General features: G+C 44.1%; 1 pseudogene; it reads right to left on the reverse strand.

Annotated features, from left to right (window-relative positions):
• Positions 1–403: 403 nt before the first annotated feature.
• LOC120853631 lies at positions 404–2,772 on the reverse strand (annotated as a pseudogene).
• Positions 2,773–6,531: the final 3,759 nt, after the last annotated feature.

Genomic DNA, 6,531 nt, shown 5'->3' on the forward strand with positions numbered 1-6,531 from the left:
TTTCAGGGGAGAATACTGGAGTGGGGTGCCATGCCCTCCTCCAGGGGACCTTTCCGACCTGGGTATCGAACTGGTGTCTCCTGCCTCTCCTGCATTGCAGGTGGATTCTTTACCCCCTAGGCCACTTGGGAAGCCCTTCTGCTTCAGAAGAGTACATAAACATTTTATGGAGCTGCACAGTTTAGATTAAGTAAGTACATAATTTGTCAAAGTGTTAAAAAAGATGATAGGAAAAAATACTGCATTGTAGAATTAAATATTCAAATATGGTGTGAATGTTTAAGGCAGTGAAGGCCAAAGGGGTGAGTTCAAGGAGGTGGTTTGGGTTTGGAGGTACTTTTGCATCTAGAGGAATTCTTTCCATGACCTCAATGACTGAGCCCTGAAGAGGGAGTCTTCTCCCTCAAGGCCAAAGATGGTTGAGAAGCCAGGTGCTTTTATTTTTCAAGTCTGGTCCAAAGAGAAGCTACACTTGGGCTAGAATTGCAGTCAGTCAAAAGAGATAGCAGCAAACTGAATAAGTCACCAGCATGGTGATGAGTACTCTTTAGGGATGAACCAGGGCACTGAGAAGCCGACGAACCCTAGATATATTCATCAAGGTGAGGGCTCCCGTGATGCCATTATCTGCCAGAGGTGACACCAGAGCTTCCAGCCCCTGCCCCATTGTCCCACTTTAGCCTTACCTGGCTGATTTCCTTGGTGGAGGAAAGTGTTTCTCTTTTGGCTCGTTTGGTCTTCCCCCCAACCCCCAACACTGTGGTTTTGTAGGGTTTTGCTCAGAGACTTTTTCCCACAAGGTAGACCAGTGATGTTGATCACTTTTAGGCCAAGGATGCCAAGTTCTGTCTTTAGGCAGGCAGACCATTCTGGGTGAGTTTGCTGAGAGGTATGGTATATGTGTGAGATTCCCTGGTGGGTCAGTGGTAAAGAATCCGCCTGCCAAGCAGGAGACTTGGGTTTGATCCCTGGGTCACGAAGATCCCCTGGAGAAAGGAAATGGCAACCCATTTCAGTATTCTTGCCTGGGAAATCCCTGGATAGAGGAGCCTGGTGGGCTACAATCCATGGGGTTGCAAAAGAGCTGGACATGACTTTAGTGACTAAACAGTAACGACATGGTATACATGCATCCAAAGACTGTTTGACTCTGAACTTTCATGGTGAACTACTTGAAAGCGCTGGCAAAGTAGTCACTGAACACTAGGTCTAAAGACAGCTGCATATTACTTTAATAGAACAAAAGACTTCTCCACTGCTCCTCAAAAGGATTAGTGCAAATCATTGTACTAAGAGGAGGAAAACGAAAATACTCCTGCTGGGAGACAGACATCAATAAATCCTGCCAGGCTTCTTTAAAATGGTGCATTTGAAAACTAAGGAAATTAATGTAAAAGATGTGTTTCCTGAAGGTCACAAACCTAAAGGTACATGGTATTGCTAGACCTGTTTCTAGGTCCCCACCAATGTACTTAATCATCCATGCTCTCCTCCGTGAAATGTTGATTTTCTCCTGGCTTAATTGACAGAAATACAAGGATAAGGGAAAAGTGTCTGAAAAATAATGAATATATTTGGAGATAGTCAATGTAAACATATCCATTGCTCAGGTCATATAAAAGTTTGGATGGAGAAGACTGGGGAAGATGTTATGGAAGAGAAAGTCTACTGCCTCTTGGTGGAAGTTGAAAGTGCTGGGCTGGGAGGGAACTTGCAGGCTCTTTTATCTCAGGCTGGCAGTTCACATGCCAGCTATGAAGTCAGATGCCTCCATTCAAATCCCAGCATTTCCAGTCACTTCCATGTGAGCTTGGGGAAGACAGTTAACCTCTTTAGGACCACATACCTCATCAGTTAAATGGTACCTATTTCATCGGACTCTTACGTGAGGACTAAAGGAAATAATGTAAAGCTTGTCAAGTGCTTCACTCTTTGCCGGGTAAATGTGAGGTCTCAATGAATGGTAACTGCCAATCTGAAGTCATGCTGTGGGAGAAAATATACAGACAGCTTGGCAAGGAGTCTCCATTCTTCTTGTAGGCTATAAATGTAAAGTTGACACACTATTGTCTGTATTCTAAGCTGTAACTGTCATTGTGTCACAAGACACCGTTTTCCCCCTTGTTTTTCTCATCTTCTGGCCTATGCTGATGATCTACTTTGCTTTTCTCTTATCTGGAGTCTAAATTAGGATGGATTAACATTAAATTAATATTAATAATAGTATTAATACTAAAGTCCCTCTGGGGCTTCCCAGGTAACTCGGTGGTAAAAAATCTGCCAGCAATGCAGGAGACATGGGTTCGATCCCTGGATCAAGAAGATATCCTGGAGAAGGAAGCGGCAACCCACTCTAGTATTCTTGCCTGGGAAATCCCATGGACAGAAGAGCCTGGCAGGCTGCAGTCCATGGGATTGCAAAGAGTCAGACATGACTTAGCAACTAAACAACAACAACAACATACCTCAGTAATCTTTGTGGAACGTTTTCCAAACTAATGACAAGCTCAAATTGATCTAAACATATGTTTATGTATCTTACAAAGAAGGAAGATACAAAACTTTATTTCTAAAATTGTAATATATATGTGATGCACATGAAGACATGTGTGAGTAAATGTAACACCATAATTAATGGGGCAACCTAGATGCTAGATACTAAATGAGTTCCATGGACTATTTCAGCAACTCAGCTCTACGTATTCTCTCTTCTCCAATTTCATGGATTAAGGATTTCAGTATCAAAGAAACAGTCATAGAGTGATAGAGGAGTCAATGGAATTGATTTCTAAAATGAATATCCTTAAGGGTTTAAAAACAATTGGTGTATCCCAAATGAACAGCATCCTTGCATTTAACTTTTTTTGAATCGTTGTACTTTTTTATCCATAGTTTCAGATCATTGTGGAGTACTTTAGAATTCTTTAGGATGAACAATGGGAGAAGCATATTACTTTTTATTATAGTTTCTAAATTGCCAAGCTAATTATTAAAATGAGGCTGCCTTGCTTAGGTAGCTCTCCAATAACTCTTGCACACTGAGTTGGCATGGAAGGCAAGTTGCTTTCGGAAGATCTAAAAAGTCCAACTGTAACACTAGGCTTCCCCTTACAGTTTGTGTGTTTAAGGCCAACAAAGACTAGAAAAGTGTTTGGGGGGCTATTGGGGGGTTTGATTTTTAATTCAGAGAGCAAACTATTTTCAGCTCTACACCAAATCTCCATTGGTCTCAAAAGGAAAGGCATAGCAAGCCACGGCTACTCCAAGGACCAAATAAATCCTGAAGGAAAATATTGTATCGTTCTGTTTATTCCCGTGTCAGGAGTTTATTGATCGAGTGAGCTCTCCTGTAGCTCGGGCAGCCTTTGATCTGCCAGGGAGAAATTGGGTTTGGGATTTTGGCGGAAGGGAGGGGAGGAGGTTGGGGAAGGATTTGGAATGTAATGGCCCTTGTTATCTGTAGTGGCCAGAGACGCCCTGACACGGGCCAGCTCAGAGCTGCTGCTGGGGAGGAGCGGAGGCCAGGGCATGGCCGGCAGAGCTGAAGGCTAGGGCTTTGGCATTTTCAACGGGGGAAGCACTTAGTTAAAGCCACTGGAGTGATTTCTTGCTGCTAATAGATTTGTTTCTTTAGAGGCAGATAAGTAAAGGAAACGATGACTTTTAAGTGAATAGTTCCCCTGCGCAGGGCTGGTTAGTGTCAGCTAGTCTGGTGGCAGGAAATACCAATGGTTTTTTTTTTTTTTTGTAGCCCAGTGACAAAAGGCTTTGCTGTCTCCCCTCCCCCGTCCCCACCTTCCCACCCTCTCTCCTTCTCGCCTACAAAACGCAGACGCTGGCCCCTCTGCCTGCTGGTGGAGGGCCAAGGCTTGTCTGAAAGCCGTTTAAGTAATTGCTCATAATTGCACATGTTTCCCCGACTGGGCTTTTACCTCTCCACCCCTGAAATTAAAAGGGGCCAAAGATGTGTGACCTTTTTCTAATGGGATGGGTTCTGGAACAAAGGAATTCAAGGAGGAGGCCCAGGGCCTTTATCAGGGCTCATCTCTGACAGCTGGCCCAGGCCTGGGGGAGCAGCAGGCTTGTCCTTTTTCACGTTGGAGGGGAGCAGGGGTGGGAGGGAAGTCTTCCTCCCCAAGCCTCACAGTTTTGTGTGGTGTGTCTTGAAGTTCTCACTTCTCTTTCTTCCAACACTCAGCCTGAACATAAAATCATTGCCGATGCCAAACACCCTTTAATTCTAAAAGGATTGACTGACAACGCCCCACGGCAGCTGGGGAGGGCGGCCTCTCCTGAATGACTCCTTATCTCTTGGATAATTCACTTTGTTTCTCATCTGCAGGTTCCTCATCTGAGAAACAGGGATGATGGGATAATGCCACCTGTCAGAGGGATTGGAGATAATATATGCAATGCACAGCATGGCACTGAGGAGGAGTTCAATAAATGGTTATTGTTTCCTAAACATAATTTCTCCATGTCATTTCACTCTTGTTCTTTTTATCTCTCTGAACTGTATGCGTGTGTACTCAGTTGCTCAGTCATGTCTAACTCTTTGTGATCCTATGGACTGTAGGCTGCCAGGTTCCTCTGTCCATGGGATTTCCCAGGCAAGAATACTGGAGTGGGTTGCTATTTCCTTCTCCAGGAGATCTTCCCAACCCAGGGATCCAACTGGCATCTCTTGCATTGGCAGATGGATTCTAAATACCTGGGAAGCCCTCTCTGAACTGAGGAGAGACAAATTCTAGGCCTTGAATTTCATGACCTGAGTTAAACGCCATAGAATTAGAAACACAGAAAGGAATTTTAGAACTGTCTATTCTACATTAGAACCACCTGGGGAGTTTTTCAAACTATTGCTGCTCAAGCCACATGTCTAGAAATTCTGATTTATTTGGTCAGGGGGTAGGATCCAGGGGTTAGTCTGTTTGTAATGTGATTCAGCATCATTTCAGTGTGCAAGCAGAGTTGAGAACTACTGATGGTGTTGAACCCCCTCATTTCACAAATGAGAAACCTGAGTGAAGCCAAAAGAGATCAGTTCTCTTGAGAGTCCATTGGACAGCAAGGAGATCAAACTAGTCAATCCTAAAGGAAATCAACCTTGAATATTCACTGGAAGGACTGATGCTGAAGCTCCAAAACTTTGGCTCCATGATGCAAAGAGCCACCTGAAAAAGGGTGGCTCTTGAAAAAGATCCTGATGCTGGGAAAGATTGAAGGCAGGACGAGAAGGGGGAGACAGAGGATAAGATGGTTGAATGGCGTCACTGACTCAATGGATATGAGTTTGAGCAAACTCCGGGAGATAGTGAAGAATAGGAACCCTGGTGTGCTGTAGTCCTTGGGGTTGCAAAAATTGGACATGACTTAGTGACTGAACAACAACAACAACAATTCCTTCATTAGCTCATAGATCCATCCAGCTGTGCGTGCACCACCAAATACATACTGAGTGTTTACTATGTGTCAGACAATGTTCTAAACACTGGTGATCAGTTGGTGGATGCATCTCCTCCTAGGAGAGCCTAAGATCCAGAATGAAGATCTGACTGGGGATAGTTTCCAAGTATCAGATAACTAACCAGTTGCTCTAATTTGCTTCTGTATATCAGTAAACTGGAGGAGGAAATGGCAACCCACTCCAGTATTCTTGCCTGGAAAATCCCCATGGACAGAGGAGCCTGGCAGGCTACAGTCCATGGGGTTGCAAAGAGTTGGATACGACTAAGCACATACCAGTAAAAGTCATGCTCAGGGCAAGGAGCAGCAGGTCATTGGAGATGAGTGGCTGAGAGAGATTAGGCTTCCAGCCTAGGTGGTGCTTTCTCCATGCTGAGATTCCCCTGATCATTTCTGAATCCAGACATCACAGAATATTCTAGACCTGAGCTATTTTCTCCAGGCTGTCCTCTTGCCCTCAAATTTGCCTCACACATTCGGGCACAGCTTGTAAGCTCCCACCAGATTCTGGGCCTGGAAATCCTGCTGACACAAACAAAATGGAGACAACGTGAAAATTCTGTGCCTCGGTTTATGCTATTATAGTTAATGATCTGTCAGTGTTTCCATTATAAACCCCTATTTTCAGGGATGTATAACCCAGTCATAAATGTTCTCTCCAGGCTGAGCTTTGGCACTTGTGATTTCAGCCTGGGAGCACATGTGTGTGTTGGTGTGTGCATGTGTTTTTACAAGGATATGAGGGAAAAAAATAAGTTAGCCATTTTTAAGCAATGGATGGTGAGAAATGGGGTGAGGGGAAGGTGGTAATTGATTACAGATGCTCTTTTGATGCTGCCAGGACTTGAAAACTGCTGAGTTGCTTTGCCCCCCAATTGGGGATACAAAGGATTGAGATGCTATTCTGTGCCTTAATTCTGTGCAAGAAATGTTAATCAACAAAGTAAAAATCCACATATGAAAGGGGAAAATATGGCCCTGGGTAGCTTCCACAAGAACAGGAATTGACTCAAGTCCAAAGGCTATAGGGGCCAGAAACCAATGAATCAGAACAATATGCTTCAA

The sequence above is a fragment of the Oryx dammah genome, unplaced genomic scaffold (assembly GCF_014754425.2).
Source record: "Oryx dammah isolate SB20612 unplaced genomic scaffold, SCBI_Odam_1.1 HiC_scaffold_26, whole genome shotgun sequence".
NCBI classification, from domain to species: Eukaryota; Metazoa; Chordata; class Mammalia; order Artiodactyla; family Bovidae; genus Oryx; species Oryx dammah.